Source organism: Cupressus sempervirens, chromosome 7, assembly GCF_028749045.1.
Source record: "Cupressus sempervirens isolate cs-2001-9-10 chromosome 7, ASM2874904v1, whole genome shotgun sequence".
In the NCBI taxonomy this organism is placed as follows: domain Eukaryota; kingdom Viridiplantae; phylum Streptophyta; class Pinopsida; order Cupressales; family Cupressaceae; genus Cupressus; species Cupressus sempervirens.
The window spans coordinates 655,933,438-655,960,491 of record NC_143124.1 but is presented as its reverse complement, the minus strand read 5'-3'; positions in this window follow the sequence as shown (position 1 = coordinate 655,960,491).

The window sequence follows — 27,054 nt, the reverse complement described above, 5'->3', positions numbered from 1 at the left end:
GGCTTCTATTAAGGAGGCAAAATTTTCTATAATAGCTTTAAATGTTTAATCTTCTACTTCTAATAAATTAATCAGTTGGGATAAGAGCTCTCTATTTTTTCTAAATACTCCTTAGGATCAGCACGACTAAATTTCTAGGATCCTCGAGTGTCCCATCTCCACCTTGCCAGGTGTCTATTTGGGCCTCTCTCTTTGCTCCAAGCCTCTAAATACTTTTTGGAAAAGTCTATTGGATAAATTTTCCCCTAAGCTTGTTGGATGGAAAGATAATTTACTTAGTCAGATTGGGAAGGTAACTCTTCTAAAGAGTAGCCTTTAGAACCTTCCTACATATGCTCTTAGTTTCTTTGAGATACCTACTAACTATGAAAATCAAATTAAATAAATCCAAAAAGAATTTCCTATGGTCAGGGGTGGAAAAGAGGGAAAAAATGTCACTTATTTATTGGGAGAATATTTGTAAACCCAAAAGGAAGGGGGTCTAAAATTAAGGTTGATAAAAAATCTAAACAAAGCCCTTCTTCCTAAATAGATACAGAGAATCTTTTCCTAGGAGGAATGGGACCTTATCCTCAAAAGGAAGTATCTCTTTTCTTTCCTTTCAATGGAAGATTTCTTAAACGCTCCTAACATTGATGGTGGTTCTTATATCTGGAGGTCTATTTAGGATTGTAAGACTATTTCCAAAAGAGGTGCCAAATGAGAAATGGGAGGAAAATTAAATTATGGGAAGATAGTCACTTAATGAATGTTCTGATTGCTACAATATGGAGCATATGTGAATAATTAATCAATGTAAAAGAACCTATGGGGAGAAGGTTTTTGATTACTTAAGTAATGGAAATTGGGTCAATGTTGAAAATATTCATGATAGCCTACATTTCATTAAGACTTCTTTGAATTCTTGGAGAATCTATGAGAAAGAAGATAAGGTTATATGGGGAAAAAACCTAAATGGTGTCTATTTTATTGCTTTAGATTTGTCATCAATTACATTTACTGAGGAGACTCCTTTCTAGGGTTCATGCTAAATAAAAGGTATAACTCCTAAAGTTGGCATATTCTACTAGATTATGGCCCAAAACAAAATTCTTGCTTTGGATAACCTCTGTAAAATAGGACTCAATCTAGAGAATAGATGTTTTCTCTGTAAAAACCATCAAGAAATTGTCTTTCATTTTTTTTTTTTGGGTGTAACTATGATTGGTAAGTTTGGAATTATTGTCTTGTAGGATGAAACCTAAATTGGCTTCTCCCATGATGTGTAGAATGTTTTCTTAAAAAATGGGTCCCTTCCCAACAAAGAATTAGAATGTAAAGATTGTTTAGAAAATAATCTCTCCTTACATATGTTGGAACATTTGGAAAGAGATAAATGGTCAGGTGTTGAAAGAGGAGAAAGCTCCTACTTGGGTAATTGAAAATAAAGCTATGAGAGGAATAAGGGACCGGAGAATGTTATGCAAATAAAGAAAACCACAATGATAAGATTGGAAGGATTTGATCTTGGAGTTTCTCTTCTTTAAAAATTCAATACTAATTGTCAAAGGGTCATTAAGAGAGATAATTTTGTTTGGCTAAGTCCCCTAAAGGCTGGTTTAAAGATGATTTCAATGAGGAAGAAAATGGCAACCCAAGTAAAGTGGTTTGTGAGTTAATCCTAAGGGATCCAGGTGGAAATTATATAGATGTGATGGCTTGCCCACAACCCAAACCAGTTATGTGGTGGAATCCTTGTGGGGCCTTCAAGTATGTATTCTTGCAAAAAAGGCTAAGTGTACTAGTTCCCTCTAGCTTGAAGGGGAATCAAAAAATAGAATTAATATATTAAATAATAATAAAATATATGACATGGACAATTGAAAACACCATTAGAGAAACATGGAGAATATTAAACTCTTTTGAGAGGGTCATCATCACCCATGTTTATAGGGAAGCAAATCAACGTGTTGATTGTATCACCAATATAGGGGTATGAGCTGATAGGACTATTTGATGGCAGGAAGACATGGTGAAAGATCCAATTATAAAGGAAAGGATTATGATGGAAAGGACACATTGAGGTATCAATAATTTAAAAAGTAATTATGAATACTTCAAGGGAGTACTATAATCAATTTAGCATCATTAAAAGAGCTTATATGGTGAAAGCTTGGCACACTATCTCAGTCACTATGGTTGTTATCACTCCTTGTGTTTTTCAGTTCATAGAGAATATGAGCTCCAATAATAACATAAAGAAAAGAAGAGAAAAGGGTGGGGATCCAAAAAGGAAAGAACCCAAAATTTCTTGGACTAGAAGAATGTCTTGCAAGTGTAGGAGCAACTAGAAAATGGGGGACTAACTGTGTATATTGAGCACCTCCATGGATTTGAGCCTAAGGCTACTCTAGAGTTTTTTAAGGGTTGGAAAAACTATACTATCACCATGTATATAATATCCTTTCCACTCAATACTTAGTTCATCTCTAGGATTTTTTGTCTTCAAAACAAGGGCATCCAATTTTTCGAGGAGACAAAAATCACTAGGGAGGCTCTTCAAAAGTTTTTGAAGGAGGAAGGCGAGAAGAAAGTGTTCATCGGGGTAAGAAATTTATTTTAAAATAAGAAAATCAAGCCCATTTGGTGCTTGGTGCTTAGTTGTGTTAGAGCCTACATAACCCTAGATGATAGGAAAAAAGGGTTCATTGCTTTAATTTTGTTTTCTTAAATAATTTTTGACATGGAGACAAGATCAGTTTCCCCTACTACATTTTTAACTCTCTGCATCATAGCTTATCTAATCATAAGAAGTATGCTTCTCACCATGTTTTACATGAAGGCCTCATTCTTCTTTTTGCAAACTATTGTAAGGCTTATATCCTGACCCCTAGTGTAAAGGTTAAAATAGAGGAGAAATCTAATCCCCCTGTGATTAAGGCCAAAACTCCTATGTCAAGTAAGAAAAATATTATCATTGATAGTGAGGAAGATTCTAGAACTACTGAGGAAGATTCTAGAACTACAGAGGAAGAGGATGAGTTGATGTTCAAGATCTAAAAGATGATAGGGTTTCAGTTGATTTATGGGAATGTGTTGAAGAGGGAATAGAGACAAGAGATGAAACTGAAGAAGCTTTGCCAATGAAAAAACCTAAAACACAGGAGGAGAATCCTAGTGAGAGCTTGGAGAAATTGACCCCAAGATACTCAAGGTTTAGGTGCAAACAGTCTAAGTAAGCATGTTGGAAATGTGATTGTAAGTGTTGTTGGCTACTCTTCCTCTAATGCTGAAGACCTCCTGACTAGAAAATATAACAAAGAAAAAGAGAAGTTGTCTCACACCCTAATTGGTGCTGAGAAAATTAAAGAAAGAATGGAATCCATTGATACCTTTGATTCTTGGGCTAATAATGAATTTTTTTCACTAAAGATGGTGGTTAAGGAGTTGCAAACGAACCTCCAAAAGGAAGTGCAGAATAGAAAGGGGGATGTTCTTAGACAATTAAGAGAATTCAAAAGGATTACAAATGATAGTGAGTGGAAGATTCATTCCTTGGTTTAGAAATTATCAAACTAGGAGCAGAAAGGCATCGAGTTGAAAATTATTCTCATTGGTGAAGAGAAGGGCGAAGACATCCAAGGCCCAAGAAAAAGGACTCATGAAAGACTCAACAAAAAGAAGATCAAGGTTGGTTCTAAGACCATGAAGGGCCTTAGAATCAACCTTGATCTTCTATTTGGACTCTTAAACTTTTATATCTTATCTATTAACTATTGCATTTTAGGTCCCTGTAAAACCTATTTTTACCTTTATACAAAAAAACAAATGCAACTGATTTATCAATTAAGATTGGACATCATGTTGATGTTGGAAATTTTTTTAGCACTCTCCTCAGGATTTGTGACAAGGGATCAACTACCTTGCATTTTATATAAGTTGATTGGTTGTATTAAGCATTGATAGATTGTCTTTTGGTGCAACAGTAACCCCACTCTAACAATTGGTATGAGAGCTTGGTCATAGGTTCGAATCCTCAAACCCTTGGGTGACACTGAGGGGGAGATTGTTAGAAAAATTTTCAATGCTCCCCTCAGGATTTGTGACAAGGGATTAACCACCTCTTGTGTACTATCAGTTGAGTAATTGTATCAAGCATTGACATATCAATCTTTTGGTGCAATGACAACCCGACTCTAATAGTTGCACAAATAATTTAAATATTCAATCTAAATATCATCATCAATTATAGTGCTCAAGCAGTAATAGATATGGAACATCAAATAACACTAATGTGTAATTAACAATCTCTAAATTCAGATTGATAACATACTTAGAATATATGGTGTTTCAATCAGATACAAGAATGATAATTGGTTTCCAAAACATATGTAAAATAATGATGTGACTGAATATAGTTAAATATACATGTGTATATGTATTTTAGAATATATAAACTAACAATGTACATTTACACATACATATATATCATCAAATCAATCGTTGTTCCTATATATGATCGAAGTCTCATTGTCTCAATTAGGAGAACTAATTGGTTGCTAGGCCTAATTGCACAAAATTGTCTAGACTAATAGATAGAATATTGTAGGCCTAACTACCCAAAATTGCACTATTCTTAATACCAATAAAGGAAGTAAAACTGATCTTTTTGGCACTAGATTCCAACTAAAATCATTCAACTTACTTTAAATTATTTATTATTTATATAGCACCTACATTTCTTGGATTAGAAAAAAGAATAACCTTAAATATGATAACTCTAAATTACTTTCTAGAAATGCAGATTCGACACATTAACTTAGATAGAAAAAGGACAGGCATGTGAAATAATGTATTTAAGAATACCTCAACCAAATACAACCAATATTGGATTAGCTACATGATTAGTTTGGAATTTCATTCTCACTAGAAATTATAAAATGCAATAAGAAAGACAATATAGTCTATAAGTATTCTAATAGTAACAAGATAATGAATACTTTGAAGATTTTAAATATCTCACTGTAAGAGAAGAAGAGAAGATGAAACTTGCAAATCTCTTAGATTGTGTTCCTATTATAGTAAAACAAATGTGGGGTGTCCAAACTTCATTCCAAAATTTTAAAGGCATTCTAAATGACATCTAGACTAAAATTGAGAAGACATATTTAGCATTATGATCTTTCTAGCCAAGAGATTATAGAGCTCATTCATTTAAAAAAGATGGGAAAAACCATTCATAATTTTGTTCATAAATTTCTAAAGGTGGATCTTTTTGCTCATGTTCAACCAATAACACCTGCAATATTCAAGGTGGAACTGACAATCATTATAGATTTTCAACCAATAATACTTATAATATTGAAGGTGGAACTAATAATCACTGTATATTTTTAGTTTGGATGAGAAATTTCATGGATATGTCAAACCTTTTTGGATTATAGTGGAAGACAATGATGGTGAATGTATACTTCATCATGAATATTTTAAGTTAAATATGAAATATACAGAGGATGATCATAACCTTAGTAGAATATAATTATCTAAGCATCATTTATTCAACTTTGTAAACATAGTATGAGCCTTTGTAGAACATAATAGAAATTCATACTCTTCCATTACATGGGTACTCAAAATATTTAGAAAATGAAATAACAAAAGTATCAAATCATAGTTTTTTACATTGTCAATTTATTTCTAAACATCATTTTTAATTTAAACATCTCAAATAAATTGTAATGCCCCACCCAGAGATCCTTGGAACAAAGATAAACAAAGGCTAATTTATTTTTTAAGTAAGATGCAATAACACTATCAACTTATACCAAAAAGCAATCGAAGACTAACATAAACCAAATGCCAAAGATCACCAAGCATCACTACTTACCAACATAGAATCCAATATCACATGAGTCATGAGAATACCCAAAGAAGATGTTCTTTTTAATCCCAAAGTAAAATTTCCTAGCATAGTTAAACATACATGTCTATTTCCAACTAACCATAATGTAATAAAAAATCATAAGCAGAGACCCTAAAATGGTCATGCATAATATAAGGGCTCATGGTTACAAACACTCACCTACTAGACTCCATATTGAAAGATAAATGATAAACCTTGAAATTTGGCTAAGTATGGAATGTTGAAACCCTAAAATTTGGCTAAGTCTAAAATCATGTTTGCTAAAGAAACCTGCAATTGTTATCTTAACTCCTAGAGGGATGGAACCTATCTCAAATGAATCATTGCATATATAAAATATAAACATAAATGATATATTTAACACACCCCAAAGATGAAGGGTCAAGGTTCAGGGAGCAAGAACTCCCAAAAGGTATCCAAATCACCTTCTAGAACATATTGGACGAATCAAAAAGTGTCTATTGTTTGGCCGAGAAGATCTTCTAATAGGTCTAGTAGGATACTTCCTACTATGGCCATATGATAGACTTCATAGTACTAGTATGATACTTTTCCAATATCGTACCATAATATTCAAAGTACCAGTACAATACCTTTTTAGCTTCATATGATAATATTTAAGAACAAGTACAATACTTATCCAGTATTGTATGATAATCTACAAAGAATCACTATAATACAAGGACATCATCATACAAAACTGTCAAATGGTCACCCAAGTTACTTACAAGGCCAATTGACCAACTCTAAAGGAAAAGTAGGGTTAGAACCTCCACACTAGGGAGTACAGAACCATTATAATCAAGGAGTAAACATTTAAAAGCATCTCTAGAAGATCAAATCATCCTTATATACTAGAACATAGAAGCAAAATAATATATCCATCTAAACCACAACATCATAAGAAAATCATAAACAAAAGAAACATTGAAGTGAAATAGAAAGAACACACATGTGATATAGCCAACTCAATTCAATCATGCTCATTTCCTCCCAATCTTAATGGCATCATGAGACCTCAGAGATCCTAACCGTACTCTTGAGCATACTCTCTCATTCTACCAACAATATCATTGGTTTTGTCTTATGCAATTTTTCTTACCAGTAAACCATCAATAACATCATATGAAACAAGAACATCTAACATGTTAATCTATCAATAACATCACTAATCCAAGGTAGTGGTAAGAAACATCAACTAAGAAATAAGATACAAAATCATGATATAGGAATGCATCAAGTAACATACTAAACATCATCTAAACATGATATCAAAGCATCTAAGATAAAACATAAATCACAAGGAAACATATTCTGGATACATTAAAGTATCAAGTGGACATTCAACATCGGGGTCAAATGTAAGTAGGCTTTCTTTGTACACTGGTTAATAGTAGTGGTATAGGTAACTACACCTCCCAACTATGTAGTACCTACAGTCTCACTCTCATTGTGTAGATGGAGATAGTGATCCGACCACAAACACAAAGAATATTTGTCCAAGGCTAACATTCACACCAAGAAGAAAAAAGGACTAAAACTAAGATCATGAGATGATGGAGTACAATAGGTTATGGTCAAACACCCTATGGGATAAATATGAAGGGATTCTAGTGGATTGTAGGTCGCTTGGCATTAGAAAAACCAAGCTATACTAGTATGGTAAATCAACTCCCTCGAGAGGCCACATACCTAGTGCAGTAAATCAACTTTAACAGGAGGTCAAACACCATACACTTGTATAGTATGGTAAATCAACTCCCTTGGGAGGCCACATATAATATAAGTATTATGTTATCTTATCATCAAGTTTTATTACCCAATTATTAATTTGGTTATCACTTGTTGAAAACCTCTTCTTGTTACCATGTTGGCCACTTCTGGGATGGGGTACTTGAGAGAAGCCACTACACACGTCTACCCTAAATATCCATGCTCATCACATGATGAGTTCCTATAGGTAATGCACTTTCCCAACCCAACCCAAAATGAATAATCTCTCTATCAGCCTAAAGCTGAGAGTTCAAGTCTCACAAGATCCTATCATATGCACATGCATTTGCTCATGTGTGGGCATAACCATCCCAATGAAGATAAGGTGAAATAATGGTCATATTGGAAACCTAGCATACATTCCAAATCTATGACCAAAATTGGTGCCAAGAAATAACTGTGAAAAATGGGTGACGTGCAAAATGAGGCAATGCAAAAATTGCCCAAAAATAAAGGTTGTCAAAAATTGACAAAAGTAAAACCCTTTTCCCAAATTGGGGTAAAACATCCAAAAATCTAATAAAAATTGAATTCCAAGTTTGAAGACAAAATGACTAGCATAACAATATGAACTTCCAATTTAAAAATACATAAAAGCCATAATTACTCATTCCTACCCAATTGAGCCAAATTAACTTATGAAAATAGAGGGGAACACTAGTTCTCATCCTCCAACTATAAAGAAATTGAAAATGGAAACAAAATAAGCCAAAACTATTAAAACATAAAGGCCCTGCCTCACGGCCAAATATGCTAAAACGAGAACAAGTGCAATAAAATAACTGAGAAGCCAATAGCATTGAAACACTCAACAAAGGAGAAGTTTTCCACTCTAAATTCAATGAGCCTACTCTTGCATTGATCCCACAAGCATAACTCCCACAAATAATAAATCTCTAAAATGCTCACAAGGGATTTGGAGGATTTGCTCTAAATTTGTCAATTCCAAAAGTGAGAAGTGTAAAACATCATTAAACCAAATAAGAATCAAAGTCCCCAAGTTCCCAATTTAGCTTGTTGACTCCCCTAAAAGGACTTCTAGGCTCAATGTACCTATATGGATCATGGTTCCATCTTCAGATCAATAGATGATATAGATGCTTATTGGTACACATTCCTGCACACACCTACATCACTGACCAAGCCAACATGCATCTCAACAAATAAAATCATGATAGTCATATGGGATAGTAGTACAAGAATTAGATGGGTTGGTAGAGTTCAAAATACATGAATCTATAGTCCATATATGAAAGCATATAAAATATGTCATGAGAAATGTATCTTAAAACATATCATGTAAAGAAACATCACATTTCCTACCTCTACCATGTCACATAAGAATAAATATAGTATCTCAAAGTAAGTCACAAATCAAGTCACTAGGGTGGCACTACAGAGAGTATGCATAGAATAGCCAAAAGGTTTTGAAAATCAAGAAGGAAAAAATCAAGTGTGCAAGTTGAAAAAGGCCTTGTGTAGATTGAAATAGGAACTCAAAGAAGGGTATGAGAGATTCCACTCATACTTCATAAGAATTTTCTTGAGAGAAAACAACAACATATATTTGAAGAAAGAAACATAAGGTAGTTTATTAATTGTGAAGATATTTTTGGATGCCATCATCTTTGGAGGAGATGAAAATATGAGTATGAAATAAGTAATGAAAAGAGAGTTTGAGATGCCAATGATCGGTAAGACAAAATTCTTTATTGGACTTTACGTATCCCAACTGAAAGGAGGAATCTTCATAAGTCAAAAAAAGTATGTGAAGGAAATTCTGAAAATGTTCAGTATAGAGGAAGCCAAACTAGTAGACATTGGAATGATGATTGGTTACAAACTGTTAAAGGAAGATGAGAGCTTGGAAGTGAATGAAATGTTGTACTAACCTATGATTGGTAAATTGTAGTACATAGTGCATGATGGATCAAATATTAGGTAGTATAGTGGCTAGATTCTCAGCCAACCCAAAAGTAATCACACATGGTAGTTCTAAAAAGATTCTTCAGATATCTAAAGGGTACTAAAGAGTATGGCCTATGGTATTATTGAAAGGGAAACATTGAGCTTAGTGTCTTTGCTAAGGCTGACTAGGTGGGGAACATAGATGACAGAAAGAGAACAACTAGTGTTGCATTCTTTCTTGGAGGAAGACTAGTTGTATAGGCCAACAAGAAGTAACATAGCATATCATAATCAACTACAAAAATAGAATGCATAGTTGTAGCAATGAATTACACTCAAGTTGTTTGAATCAAACAACTACTTGAATTAGTTCAAGAGAAAATGGAGGAATTAGTGATTATCAACTATAACAACATAAGTGTAATGAATAAATCAAAGAACCTGGTGATGCACTCAAAGAGAAACCACATATCAATGAAATATCATTTTCTAAGAGAGAAAATGTAATTGAAAGAGGTAAGGTTTGAATATGTACTAGCTAAGGAGCAACTAGAAGACATATTTTCAAAACCTCTTCAAAAGAATTCCTTTGAGTATTTGAGAGAGAAGTTAAGGGTACTATCCCTATCAAGTTTGAAGTAAGATAGCAAGGCAGACATCAATCCATGGTCAGTAAACAATGAAATCATAAGAATGGATTGATGAGTTACAAGGAGTACTCTATGGGTGGAGTAGTCAAGGAGGTCAAATGAGTTCCTTAAGAATTGTTTTCAAAGGAGGAGAAATTGAGAAGTAGAGGTGTAAAAAAGAAGAGAAGTAAATCATAGAGCAACAAATGGAGAGAAAGAAGATGTGAAAAGATATGAAGAGCTAAGAAAAAGGACAAATAGGAAGAATTCAAAAATTGAGAAGTTAAGAATAACCCAACGAACCCACAAAGAATGTGGATACATCATCCCAAGGGGAGATGTTAAGTATGCATGAATGATCAAGGGACAAAGTTTTGAAGTGTTTTCATCAATTCCAAATGGGGAGATTGTTGTCATAACTTCCTAAAAGCCTAAGGAAAGACTGGTGGAGTGACATGTGCACTTAGTTATGACTATGTTGTCATTGATGTCAAAACAAAGAAGGAATAGTGATTGATATAGAGTTGTGGCCGGTGAAGCACATTGAACTTATATGGCTGACTCTAGTTCACAAGAGTAATTAGAGAAAGGAAAGATCAAGCCTAGCAAAGGGGATTATAAAGGAAAACCACTTATATGGAGTCATGCCAAGTGAAGTGAGAATGTGAAGAAGGATGATAAATATTCAAGAGAGATAGAACGGTCAGTAGCCATGCTAGAGAGATTAGTTGAGTTAGTAAAGGGAAGTATGTAGTGGGATACCCATGATTGCCACATCATGAAGTAGGGAGAAGTACAATAATCATTACATTTAATGGTGATGGTGTTGACATGTCGAGGAAGAGTTTAAAGAATTAAAATTTGAATTCTTTTCAGTGGTGCAAGCCATCGAGGTGACAAAACATTCACGAATCTTGTATGAACATGCTACATCAACAACATGAGGACAAGTTAGATGTAGGCTTGAGAATTCAAATTTTGAATTTGCAATTTAGGGTTTTCAAGAAAAGTACATAAACACTACAAAATAGATCATTGTTTCATGGGAAAAGGTTAGATTGCATATTGATTAGCAAGAGAACCAAAGTGTTATATCAAAGTGAGAAAGAGTAATAGTGAGAAGTCATGAACAATGTGAAGAAAGGTAGTGTATTGAGCAGAATCCAATGAGCCCAAAACAATACAAGTGAGAAATCATGCAAGAACGAGAAAAGACAAGTATATAAGTGATTGTGTCTAAAGTTGCAAAGTCAAATAAGGGGAGAGAACAGTTACAAACATGTCCAAGGAGTAGTAAAGGGATTTATACTCAAGCTAAGTGTAGTAGTTATTGCATTAGATAATTTATCTATTGTTTACTAATATCTACAATATAAAATTATTGTTGAGGGTGGACCCTAATAAGTCCTTTGTACTAAATCCCCTAATAGGGTGACACATTAACTTGTATTATGAAGTCTTTTAACTAGGTTGCTCCTAATAGGGAAAGATCTTCATAGGTCTTATTCAAATCCATTAACTGAGTGACTCTGATACTTAATAGTGTCTTTACAATATTTTAATAGAGGTAGCCTCTTGATCAGGTACACTTAAAGAGAGTGCAAGCTTTGTGTGGATTGACTCACACACCATGGGCTTAACGTACCTAGGTTTCCATGAGATAGATATTGTATTATGTATTTCTATGATTACCTTCATTATTTTTTCTTAGGTGATGCTAAAAAAGGTTGATGCTCCATATGCGATAGGGCAGATGTAACAACCCACCAGGGAACCCAAAAGAAATTAACCTATTAAGTCACTAAGTTTTCCAAACATTTATTTTAAAGATTAAACAACAAGAGATAACATAGCAAAAGTAATAACTTACATACATACATAAGCAATACATTAACAATTACATATTTTAAGGGTTCCATGACAATGAGTCACATACATAAGTTTTATTAAGATTAAATATGATACATAAGAAAGTCCAAATCATAGGATAACCATAAGTACAATGTCAAATGAAATAATAAACAAGTACATAAGATGCCACATGGCATAATCAAAAGGCATAATCATCCTCTGTACAAGTCATAGGGTATCAAATGCTTTAATAATATACATCATGATAAGGTAAAACATCTCATAAGATCTCAATTAAGAATTTAGTACAATAAATTATAATATGACCATAGACCAATATCACAAGATCAGAAGGATAAAACAACTACACAAAAACATCTAGCTGTCAAAATCTCAATGGTATAAGAAACCCTACCACCTGACCTTGTGGAACCTAAAAGGCCCACTCCCATTGTGTTGAGGTGATAATATCAAATCCCAAATGGATAACAATCCAAAAATCATAACAAGAATCTAGGTCAAGGAAATATAATAGCAATCTATCTCAAATGTACCAAGTACATAAGTAATACCCAATCCTAGAGGCAACAAAGACACGTACAAAACCTACAAATGCATGTGGGAAAGTGTCATCAAATGAGCCAACTATAAGGTTACCCTAGCAGCCTCTTTGGACTCCAACCCCCTAGTGACTCTATGTGGCATCAGTATCCTTTCTTATAGACAAAGCATACTGACGAGGCTAGGTTGCAATCTAGCATCCTCTCTACTGCCATCTTAGCCTATACTAGCACTCAAGGCATGAGTGAGGTAAAACAATGACTCTTGTTAATTCATTTAATAAAATGTTAACACTTATTAATACAACTTACAATGGGTTACCCAGGTAGCTTGTTTTGGGCTCCAACCTCCATTGCAAGACACTTTTGAACATACACATAGATAACCTACACTAAGCTCATAAAAAGTATATCTCGTAAAACCACAACATTCACCTCAATCCTATACAAGCAACTAGAAAGCACCAAAAGATAACTGATCAAAACCTCATAGGTTACACCAAGAAAATAATACTATTCACTTCGGTCCTATACAAGCAATTGGAAAGCACAAACAAAAAATTGATCAAAAACCTCATCACAAAAATACATGAATGCATCACCATGGTTGGGAATAAAAATATCATGACCAAATAACATTACATAAAAACATCATAAATCAATCACTTCCCAAGCCTCTGGTATACATACCTAACTGGTCAAAAACTGGGTTTAATCCAAACCCCAACACAAAATAAAACATACATCTCATCAAGTATTTAAATGAATGTAGTTATATAGTTAACATGGTTTGTCAATATAATATCATAAAAACTAGATTCACAATAAGGTTTTCAAGTTTTTATTTTCAAAAGTATCCTAGTTGAATGAGCATTCTAATTTGAACTGATCAAAATATATATAGATTTCATTTATTTAATTTAACCAACTATGTCTTTCCAAATAAACTATGTATTTATTTTAATTCAATGACTATCTATAACGAAAACCTCTTTCATTTCAACTCTACCCATAAAACCCATTAACTAATATTCCAAATGATCTGATTATAACAATTACTTAATAATCATCATAATACATAATAAATTTTCAATAAAATAAAATGAAATACCATTAAACAATAAATAGAATTTCATTTAATTACTCTTAACTAAAATTACAATTTTTAATTTTTTAATATAAATTAATATTAAACTATATAATAATTTTTTTAATTAACTATTATTAAAAATTATTATTATTATTATATATATAATTTTATAATAAAATAAATAGTATTTTATTAATATATTTAATAATTTTTTTAAAAGAAAATGTGGGGTAAGAAATTATAAAATAAAATTCAACTCTTTAGTGGGGCCAACGATCATAGCCCTTGGGCTCACACGACCCCTGTCCCAAAGGGAGATGATTGCTCAAATATTTGTGCATTGCTTATAAGCAATCACAAGCTGATTTGACAGTTGTGACTTGCTTACAATAGTCGCACGCTGCTTGGCAACATCACACAAATGCAAGGAGGAGGGAAGAAGAATGGGGATGAGGAGGTGGTGGCCCTTGCCCATTGCCAATTTATTATTTATTATTTAAAAAAATTAACTACAAACTCTTTTTCCAAATTGATTTCCCAACCATGAATAAAAAATAGTTATTATTACTACATTAAAAAATTATTACTGTGGTAATTTTATATATATATATATATATATATATATATAACTTTTTCCTCCTTACATCTGATAGGGAAATTATTTTCAACCAATCAAATTTATAAAACAACGATCTTAAAAAAAAAGGGTTTCAATTTTAAACATGATTTTCAAAATAAGATCCATAAACAGGCACAAAGAAGACAAAGGTAATTCAAAAAGATTTATTGTGAAATCCCAACAGAATTCCTACCTCAATTTGATGCTAAACCTGATGAACGCTTGAAGAATGCAAAAATTCTCGTCTCCCAAAACCCATTCCAAAAATTGCTCCTCCAAACTTGTGTGGAGAATTGACCTCTAATTTCCTAATAAATAATTTTCTCCTCTTAGGGTTTCAGTTTCACGAACATGTAAAAAGTTGTTTCTTTTATTATTTTAATTTATTTAATTCCATTTGCACAATTTTTTCTTTTTAATTAGAATAATGTTTATTTAAATTATTCTTAATTGTTTTTATTAAATAATAAGATGTATTAGAAGTATATTTATTAATTTAACCAATAATAATATTTAGAGTTCATTATTAAAACAAAACTTCTAAATTAATTATTATTAAATTAAATAAATATAATTACACCAAATTTGGACTTCTAATGAAATATTTGAATTTATTTCCTCTATTTAATTAATTTCCCAATTAATAAAATATATTTAAAATTTGAATTTTCTTTATAATTTTTTTCTTAAAAGAAAACATTTAACAATATCTTTATTTGATTTAATTATAATTGAAAATCATAATAGACCCACAAACTTTAATAAGAAAACACATCTAAAAGACAAAGTGTGAATTCAAACTTAAGGGTCAAAATCTTGTATTCATGTCACTTGATGAATTCGGAAGGGTACATAACTTAGATACTTGTCCTATATTTTAGGACAATTGGCTTAGGGTTAGGATTTGGACTTGAGAACTATCTCCCCTCTTTACCATTGAGATATTGCGATAGGGCACACTCATCCTGGCAATTCAAGGAAGTCAATGCTTGATACCTACAATTTGCATAAAAACCAAACATGTAAATATGCATATATATCTAAACTAAACATGCCATGGTAGGGAATGGTAGTATGTGAGCATGACTCCCTCCCTTAACCACATAAAAATGTTAAACATAAAGTAAAACATAAATATACACCATACACATGCAAGTATGGGGTAAGTAACCATGAAAATCATATATAAATCATCCATTTAACTGTTATCATGAAACAACTAAAATCTAATGCAATGCAAGGTAGGAGAATCCCCAAAGGAGATGTCCTAGCTCCCAAAAAATTACCACACATAAAAAACAATACAACAATGCAAGATCTGACTCCAATTCACAACACTTTATTCATAAAATAACTATTTACATGCAATGTGTCTGGTTCTAAGGCCTTCCAGGTTATGGCCAAATACAATATCAATTACAATAATAGTTTTGTAAGATCCCTCAAGATCCAACCCAAACCCTAGCTAGTCCAGGTTATGGCCAAATACAATAGCAATTACAATAACAGTTCTGTAAGATCCCTCAAGATCCAACCCAAACCCTAGCTAGTCCAAATTGATACTCTGATAGAAACCTCCAAGGAAGATCTAAACTAATGCTCACAAGCCCACCAAGCAATCTCCTTGTTTCCCAAGCCACAACTACTAACTCTTCTAAAACTTTGCTCCTCTTCCACATCCTCTTCTCCAAGCTGGATGATTATGACTTAAGACTCCACAAGAACCCCTACTTATACCAAACTAAGCCACAAGTTGGCCTAGTAAGTAAAAAATTAAATTAACCCTTACATTAAATAAATGTTGAGCCACAAGTTAGCCTCCAATAGATATTAAATACCAAATACCTTAAAAGTCTTACAATACCCATTAAATACACATAGAACAAATAACCAAGACCCAAATAGGTCTGCACAAACTCTCACAATTTCTCTATGTCACGATCTCATGCAACATGTATTAAATGCTCCAAATTGATGGAGTAAATCTACAAGAACTCCATCCCACAAGCCATACTTTCAAGCATCAAAAAATTAACAATCATTGCCAAGCTCCCACGAGCATTTCTAAGTTCCTCACATATCAATTAATATAGTATACACTCAGCAATAATGTAAATGTTTGGAAACCCTTCAATGACCAAGCCCCTTCAATGACCAAGCTCCTCAGCCAACACTACACCCAAGAACTGCCCAATAAAGACCAAGCACTAGTCTTTCTACAAATGAATTCTCCAACTCCAAGGCCAAAACCACTTCACCCTACAGGATGCTATTGCATCAGACACCCTAGGTGCAAAAAGATGTCCTTAATAGCTTAAATAATATCTTCTAATACTCATCACATAAATCCCAAACTGGTTTTTCACATACATCTCCTCAAAGTCTTCAACTTGCACACTCTTTCCCTTGTTCCACTTCTACTTTTTTGCATCTTTCTTTGATATATCACAGGTTTTCTTTCCATGTTGATCTCTAACCCTCTAAGAATCCTTCAACTCAACTCATTTACCAGTACTCAAGTTCCTTCTACCAAGTTCTTCATTCTACAAAGGAATTAGGGAATGCCTTTTGCCACCTTTCTCAATAGTAAACATATTATTGACACAATTATGCACAACCTTGAAATCATGCTGGCAAGGTCTTCCAAGTAATATATGACAATTACTCATGTCTACAATATCACACAACACTTGATACTTATATTTCCTAATTTGGAAATCAACATGACATTGTTCCCTCACTTCCAAAGCATGTTCATCTTGTAATTAGCCAATCTTATAAGGACAAAGATGTCTCTCTCTTCAAACCAAGTTTATGAGCCATCTCTTCAGCAACTAGATTATCAGTACTACCACCATCAATAGTCAGATTATAGATTTTAGCTCTAGATCTACAATGAGTCCTAAAAAAATTATTCCTCTGACAAGGTTCTAGTGGCCTCTTACCAAACAATATCGTTGAGCCAATAAATTCTCCCCCTTCTCAAGTTCACTGATATGGTCTTTAACCTCATTCACCACAATAGTTCTTCTATCACCATCTTTAAAACATTCGTAAGCTTTATGTCCTTCTTCACCATACTTACAACAAGTACCCTTAAACTCACCTCTATTTGTCCTCTTCCTCTGTTCAATAGGTTTTGGTTCATCTTTAGCAATTTTTTTGTTCTTCACCAAGTGATCCTACTTATCCTTTCCTTGAGGATTACCTTAATGTCTCATCTTCAACTCCTCTTCTTCTCTCAAAGCATACTAATAAGAATCCTCAACCAAAGTAATATTCAACATACCAACCTCATCCTAAATATTGAATCTCAAGCCATTATTATATCTAGCCACCATTTCTTTAGACAAATCTTTATGTCTAGACCGAATAGTGAACTTGTGAAACTCCTTTGTATAATCTTTCATAGACATATCCTTCTACTTTAGATTTTGCAATCTCTTAAACAGCTCAAGTTCATAATTAGTAGGAATGAACTTAGCCTTCAATTTAGTCACCATCAATCTCCATTTAGTGATCTTCATTTCACCTTCCTCTTTTCTATCTCGTTGTTATTCCTTTCACCATAAAGCAGTATATCCTTTCAATTTATTTAGTTCCAAACTCACTCTAAGTGGATCTCCAATATCCTATAGCTCAAAGTAGTCTTCCAATTCACCAATCCAATCAATCAGGTCTTCAAGATTCAAAGTACCTAAGAAATTAGAAACCTCCATCTTATGTTTTAGCTTTAGCTAAGATCTAGATATATCAAACTAACAAGCCATATCTCTCATAGATTTCTCAACTCAATCAATTTTACTTTCACCAGTTGATCTAGCAACCTCAAAGTATTCAACAGCTTCCTCATAACCATCTTTGGTACCCATATTTTGAGGTACACTACTTATAGTACTTATTATCTCAGCGATCATATCACTCTTCATCAACATCATCTCAAATCTAAATTATGCTTTAATCTTCATTGAGATCCTTGCTTCCACAACATCATAGAGATCTTCAATCTCCCTAGGGTCTAATTGTCTTGGAGGCATCTTCCAAGATGTTCACAAACCCTATGCAAAAAATTCACAAATCAACCAAATCTAACCTTCACTCTGATACCACTTGATGTAGTGCAAGGTAGGAGAATCCCCAAAGGAGATGTCTCAACCATCAACAAATTATCACACAATAGAAATAATACAACAATGCAAGATCTAATACCAATTCACAACACTTTATTCATAAAATAACTATTTACATGCAATGTGTCTGGATGTAACACCTTCTAGGTTGGGGCCAAATACAATAACAATTCTGCAAGATCCTTCAAGATCCAACCCAAACCCTAGCTAGTCCAGATTCAAACTTTGGTAGAAACCTCCAAGGAAGATCTTAACTTATGCCTGCAAGCCCACCAAACAATCTCCTTGTTTCCCAAGCCATGACTACTAACTCTTCTCAAAATTCTTCACAAGTTGGAAGATTATGACTTAAGACTCCATAAGGCCCCCTCCTTATACCCAATGAAGCCACAAGTTGGCCTAGTAAGTATAAAATCAAATTAACCGTTACATTAAATACATGTTGAGCCACAAGTTAGTCTCTAACATATATAATATACCAAATACCTTGAAAGACTTACAATACTCATTAAATACATAGAAAAAATAACCAAGAACCAAATAGGTCCACATAAACTCCCACAATTTCTCCACATCACAATCTCATGCAACATGTATTAAATGCTCCAACTCTAATGAGAAAATCTGCAAGAATTCCATCCCACAAGCCATACTATTGAGCGTCAGAAAATTAACAAACATTAACAAGGTCCCACAAGCATTGTTGAGTTCCTCACATGTCAAGTAACATAGTATACACTGAGTAACAATGTATATGTTGAGAAAGCCTTCAACGGTCAAGCCCATTCAGTGACCAAACTCCTCGGCCAACACTACATCCAAGAACTACCTAGTAAAGACCCAACACCAGTCCTTCTATGACTAAATTCTCTAACTCCAAGGTCAAAACCACTTCACCCTGTAGGATTTCCAACTACCCTAGGATGCTCCTAAATCAGAATCCATCTAATTGTCATCATGAAATAATTGAAATCACTATATCACACATACAAAGCATCATCATTGAAAGAATAACCATGAACACATTAAATAACCAAGTATCAAGTACCTCCTCAAATATATATAATCTGAGTATGAAATAACATCAACCCAATTAGGAAACCAAGCACCACTAAATCCTAACATAACCATAAAAGCTCACCTAAAAGAATTTGACAATATAACATGAAAAGTAGACTAGGGGTAGGCATTACATCCACCCCCCTAGACTCAAGTTGACTCTTGGAAGCCTACAAGAATGATATAACCCAAGCACTCAATGTGTGAGTCCCATTGGACCTTTCCCCCTATAGAAGGATAAGATTCCACTACAAACACCCTATGAGATTTTCCCATATCTTCAACCATGGGTTATGAAACTATAGGTCTATGATTTGACAAGTATGGTTTTTGTTGAGGACAATCAGATGACTTATGCCCACATTGTCCACATGAAAAAAATTCTCCAATAAAACTCCCCTGCACTCTAGGTGTGCCAGATTACTAAAAGCTACCCCTACTAGCAAAAGAATGAGTACTATGTGCTAGCTAGTCGTACTAATTGTGCCTATTACACTAAGATTAATGATAATCCCTAGAGTGTGAACCACCACCATCACTTTGTCCTAGAAGATAAGATCCTCCCTGTTTCTGCTATTGATTTCCTTTGAAAGAAGGAGGCTTCCTATTACTACATGTTCCCTAGTTTTGTGTGCCCTTGGTCTCAGATGGTGCCCATCCACTAGTAGGTCTTAAGGGTCTTAAGCTAGAACACCTTCACACCACCAATGAAATGGTTATTTAGACCACGATCATAGTAAATTGCCTTAGATTATGAAATTCATCTGCCCTCTATTGGTGCCATTAATCTAGTAAGAAGTGATCATGAATTTTTTCAAGAATCAACTGCCAGGTAATAGTATTCATGTCCACACCTAGCTTCTTTTCTTCAATTTTCCACCACATGGCCATAAATATTTCCAAATGTGTGATGGCATATCTCTGTTTAACATTGGAGTCAAAGTATTTTATCATAAAACATGTGTCCAAGGCAATCAACTATTACTTTGCATCATAACCAATACCTTTCCCAATGAAGGATTTGATCTTGCTTCATTGTAGGTCTCTCATCTGCATGGCCTTAGCTGGCCTCTGCCTATCAGCATGAGCATCTCCCTAAGAACTCATGGATCTCTACCTCTCCTTGTTTCCAGTATGATGTGATTCCTCCTTATCAACACCCTTTGGAGGAGGTAGGCATTCTATAATAATCCTCATCATCTAGCCTCCTCTGAGTCAACATGTTGTTCTCCATTATTCTCCTCCTTTTTCTCTTCATAAACAAGACTCTCTCTATGAGTCAAAGGAGGGCTATCATGTCCACTTGTCTCACGACCTCTACCTTGGCCTACACTACGACCTCTAACCACTAATCTAGTCTTAGACACCATCCTCCTACAACATCCAAGAGAGAATAATAAAAATTCCCACAAAGTCAACAAAGGCATACTACCTTAAAGCACAATCACAAGAGAACATGTTTTGAAAATAAAATCAAGAGTTATTCCAATTTGCATTTTTCCATGTTTAAGTATTCAAGTCTGAAGTTCAGGTTATAATACTTACATATAATTTTTAAGTTCTGTTTAAGTTAACTAATTGTCATCTAGTGGTGATCCAATATACCCAAAGCTCCCAATGCAGAAACTTGAGTTTTGATACTAGATATAATGCCCCACCAAGGAACCAAAAAAAAATTAACCTATTAAGTCATTAAGTTTTCCAAATATATATTTTTTAAGAATAAACAACAAGAGATAACATAGCAAAAGCAATAATTCATATACATGCATAAGCAATACATGAACACTTACATCTCTCAAAAGCTCCATGACGATGAGTCATATAAATAAGTTTCATTAAGATTAAATATGATACATAACAAAGTCTAAATCATAGGATAACCATAAGTATGATGTCAAATGAAATAATAAACAAGTACATAAGATGCCACATGTCATAACCAAAAGGCATAATCATCCTCTATAAAAGTTATAGGGTATCTGATTGACAAATAAAATAGCATGATGGCAAGTGGAGATCTATCATGCACTATGGCCTGCATGCCTTAGCTCAATGTACAATGGGTTTCTATGATGTTGGGACAAGCTTCTTTCTAGCTCTCAAGGGCCATTTTTCTGCTATCTTGGGTAGGAGCCATTTGTACAGGTGGCCCAACCTTCTTCTAGTCCATGGGTGGATGGTTATAGACCAAGCATTTCCTCTATCGTGTCCTCGATGGGGGACCTATGGTGGTTTGAGTTTGTGGGGCTTCTGCCCCATCCTTCTCTCTTTCTTGCTAAGTCTTGATTCAATGTTGAATGGGGGATTGAGATATTGCCTCCTCTTAGCCATTCATCAGAGATATGGAGATAGGTGAACCATCTTATTTGATGAATGCCAATGATAAGGAACTGAATGGTAAACCCCAAGCAGGGGAAGGTGATTCCTCTCCAAAATGGATGTTTGTAGAGAGCCAAGAATCGACCAATTTTGGTTATTCAAACTGAACAACTTTTAGAGGGTGTTGAATACTAGAGAAATCATACTCTTATTTGAAAATTTTTGGGCCTTCACCTTTCCTTGCCTGTGTTGGAATCTTGGGCTCGCCAAGCATGGAACCCAAAAGGAGATATGGAGATTTTGTTAGCAGCTAATAACTACTTTATGGCTTTTTTTTCAAGCATTACGAACAAAAATAAGGCATTCAAAGGAGGCCCTTATTTCTTTAACCAGGTGGGACTCTTCATCAAGCCTTGCAACATGGGCTTTAACTCTATTGAGGAAAACCCCTCATGAGTTCTAGTGTGGGTTCACTTGATGAAGCTTCCTTTGGAATTCTGGAGGGAAGATATTCTTCACTCAATCTCGGTGCTTCTTGGAAAACCTATGAGTTTGGCTACATAGACTCAAGATCATAAGGTAATTTATTTTTCCCATATTTGTGTAGAAGTTGATTTAAATAATTTTTTTCTAGATTCTATGGAGATTTGCATGGGATCATCTTCCTAGTTCTAACAGCTGGATTGCAAGACCCTTCCATTTAGATGTAAAATTTGCCATGAATATGGACATTTACATCAGAGATGTCCCAGGAATAAATCCCCCACCTTAGATGCCCTCAAACCCCCTAGGGAGGACAAGGGGAAGGCTAATTTATCTGATGGACCTATTAATAGCAAGGGATTTACTCAAGTTAAGTCTCATAAAAAAGGAAAAGGTAAGAAGAGAACCTGGATGGATAGGCAGACTAATGGCACCTTTAACAGGTTTGATGCTCTTGGGGACTTGGTCCAAGAGGAAGGTACCCCAGTTGAGATCTCTTCTAGGGCCAAAGGTCAACATGAGACTCAAGTTGGAGATATGTAGAGGGAGGATCAAATTCTATCTACAGGGGACTAATAGGTTGGACAACTCGATATTGATTTGCCTCCTCTTATTTAAGATATTGGGGACCTTCGCGAGTCACAGGGTTTGACAGGCCTAGTCTTGGTGGCTCCTGATCCCCTTACACCTAAGGGGACCTCTGATTCTACAAAGTATAATAAGGATCCTCTTGTCTTAGGCATACAATAGAAATCCTTTAAAAAGGGGCCTTTTGATAAATAGTCAAAGAGTGGTACAAAGACGGATCAGGAGAAGGTGATGATAATGGGTGAAAATTTGGTTGAGTCTAGGTCTATGAAACCCATTAATTCTCATTTCTCCCACCCCCAATAAATGATTATGTTGTCATGGAATGTAAGGGGGTTGAACAACATCCCCAGACAAAAGGTTATTTGTAGATTAATTAAGTCTCAATCTACTGATGTGTTCTTTATTCTGGAAACTAAGCTTACAATGGATGGATTGGCTAACTGTGCTTTGCATATCTAGCACCAGGGCTCTTGGCAGGGGGTGTGTGCCTTGAATAGTTTGGGAGGAGGGGGGGGAGGGGGGTAGGGTTGGGGGGTAGCTTGCTTCTAGGACCCAAGGAAAGTCTCCTCATTATGGTGGAGTTCTAGTCGGTCCTCCATTTCTTTGGTTGCCTCTATCTTTGAGACTAAAGAAAGGTGTCTTTTATCCAATATTTATGCCCCTAATGATTTTTCAAGTAAATCTCATTTATGGGCTCATATCAGATTCATCCAATCCCTAGACCCTTTTCTCCCATGGATTATGGCTAGAGATTTTAATGTTGTTACTAGTCTAGAGGAAAAATGAGGAGGGTTAGCTAGGCTGGACTAGTCTTCAAATCTGCTCAGGAATATGATTGGCTCCTTCAATCTCAGTGATGTGAATCCAACCAATGGTTTCTTTACATGGAATAATCAAAGATGTGGTGGTGAGGCTATCTCAGAAAGGCTTGACAGATTTCTAGTTTCCTTCTATTAGATGAGCAACTAGTGGATCACTAATTATAAAATTCTTGATTGGAGGGGCTCTAACCATTGGCCTATTAAGCTTTCCATCACCTCATATAGAGTCACCAAAAATCCCTCTTTCAAATTTTAGTTGATGTGGCCTGGAGACTTGTCTTTACCAGACCTTATGGTGGATTGGTGGTATGAGGGGATGCATGCCCATGATATGGCCATGTATACTTTTAGTAATAGGATACAACATGTAAATTATAGGCTTATGAGATAGAATAAATAGTATTTTTGGAATCTCCATGCTCATAATTTACCTACTCAAATTAGAGACCAAGGGTTGACCTTTGATCCGAGTAAAGCTGAGTCCTTGACTCTTAAGGGACTAGAGGAATGGGAGCTTCGGGAGGAGATTTTATAGAAGCAAAAATCTCATGTTGATTGGCTACAAGAAGGTGATAGGAACACTACTTTCTTCCATAACTTAGTTAAGGATCAGAGACAGAGAAATCCTATCTCTTCCCTTGTCTCAACTGATAAAGATTGGATCTCCTCCTGTGGAGAAATTTCTAGAGAAGTTGTTTGTTATTTTTCTAATCTTTTTACTAGGGAAGATCTTCCTGCTGGGACTAAGGACCATGCCATCTTGGACTGTATTCCCCATCTAGTCCCTACTAAGATGAATGATTTCCTCTTAAGTCTTATCTTGTTACCTAAATTGGATAAATTTGTCTTCAATATGAAAAAAGGTAAGGCCCCTAGCCTAGATGGTTTTCTAATTGAATTTTTCCAAGAATTTTGGGAAATAATAAAGTTTGATCTCCTAGAATTGGTTTAGGAATCTCATAGAAACAAATAGATGTTGAAGCCTTTGAATTCTACTTTCTTGTCTCTCATACCTAAGAAGGAAGGGGCTAATCGGTTCAATCAATTTAGGTCTATAGAATTATGTAATGTTGCCTATAAGATCATCACCAAATTGATTGCTAAGAGACTCAAACCACTCCTTGGTCCTTTGATCTCTGCTGAATAGGGTGGTTTTGTTAAAGGAAGATAAATTTTGGATGGGGTTTTGATAGCAATGTAAGGTATTCACTCTATGGCTACATCTAAGGAGAAAGCTATGTTCATTAAACTTGACATGGCTAAAGCTTATGATCGGGTGAGTTGGGAGTTCTTAAAAAAAAAAAATTGGCCTTTGATTTTGATGAGGAGTGGGTGAATTGGGTTCTAAGCTATGTGATATCAGCCTCCTTCTTAGTGCTCATTAATGGGGAACCTTCAGAATTGTTTGGGGCTTCTCAAGGACTTCGGCAATTGGATCTTTTATCTCCCTATTTATCCATTATCATGGTAGAGGGCCTTGGAAAATTTATAAAATATTAGGTGAGGCAAGGTCTTATCCAAGGTTGGAGCTAGAATAATACTCTTCTTTCCTACTCTCATCTCCAGTTTTTGGATGACACTGGGTTATTGGGCATGGCTAGAATTAGTGAGGCAGTAAATTTTAGGTGAGCTTTGGATATCTATTTGAAAGCCTCAAGTTAGAGTATTAATAATAATAATTCTTTCATTTATTTCTTTAACACTCCTTGGCTTATTTAGAGTAGGATTGCAAGGATTCTTAGATTTCAAATCAAATCCCTGCCTTTGATGTACCTTAGGGTTCTTTTGGTCTTGGGTTCTTAGCGTAGAGTCTACAGGCAGGGGATTTTGGATAAATTTTGGAGTAAGGTTAGTCATTGGAATTATAGATGGTTATCTGCTATTGGGAGAGTGGTTCTCCTAAAGACTTTGATGTAGTCTCTCCCTATTTATAGGTGTTGTGTTCAGGTTCCCCCTTCCAACCTTGTGAGAGATTTTGATGCTTTCTCTTAGCAATTCCTTTAGTCTAGCAACCTTCTATCCTCAAAGTGGAGCCTTGTCAAGTGGGAGTCTATGTGTAGGCCAAAGCATGTTGGAGGACTTGGTCTTAGATCGATGGCTCTTGTTGTCATGACTTTGGCTACCAAGTTGTACTAGCATTGGTGCAATAGCTAGGATCAAGATTGGGCCAAGATTCTTGCCCACAATTACTTTTTTGGGTTTTGATGGCCTTGATGTGCCATGACTTACTCTGGTGGGAAAAAGTTCTTATATTTGAGACACTCTTAGGAAGGGAGCTCAACTTATTAAGGAGGTTTGTAATAGAGGCTCTAATGCCCTATTTTGGCAGGACTCTTGGGACGATCACCCTCCCATTCTTTCTAGCTTCCCCCAGCTTCAACCTCTTTGCCATAATTTTATTAATGTTGGATGGTTTACATGGACCATTTTAAGACTATCAAGCATACGGTACAAGTGGAGGTAACTTGCTAGAAGGTCCTTCAAGAGTGGCCCATGGGTGGCTTTAATGAGGATAGTATTGTTCTCACTAAAGCTTTGGAAAGTAGGTTTTGTAGCTCCCTTAATGAGCGAGATGCTTTGGCTTGGAGTCCTAGCCCAAAAGGCAAGTTTACTGTGGCTCAAGGCTATGCTATGATTGATAGGAACCTCCATGGTCCAACTGAGGTGCACTATGATCCGCCTCACAATAGATGTATCATAGTCATGCACTAGGCCTTTCTTGGGAATAATATATTCAAACTAAGGACTATTTCTCCCACTATGAGGTGCATTTAATCTTATCAACCTAGGGACATATACTTGAAATGGTCGGCACAGTATGTGCACTAGGTCTCTTAATGAGTCACTAAGCTTATGCTGCAGGAAAGTAAAAATGAAAGGAAAAGAACTTACACTATTGATGTAGGGAACTAACACACTTAACTCTATGAATACTAAAAATACAATAAAAAGATAACAAATATTCCAACTTGGCTCATCCACTAAAACTGTTCTCACATATGTTGCAGGAACATTCACAAAGTGTGATGCTACAAGAAGGAACTCACAACTTCTACCTAAAATACTACTAATGCTTGAAAATAAATATATTCTATCCTAATATAATCTACCTTCCAAGTGGCCCCCCTTGGTCAGCTTCTCTAAACTACTAACACTGGATAGTAGTCCATTCAATTTAGAAATTCATTACATAACACAGAACTGTAAAAACACAACTATAAAAGTTAACAGTCTATTCTCAGAAACTCTTTCTTTTTACTTGTTAAAAAAAACTCCTACACACCTAAGCCAATTCTTACATATATAGGAGATCAAC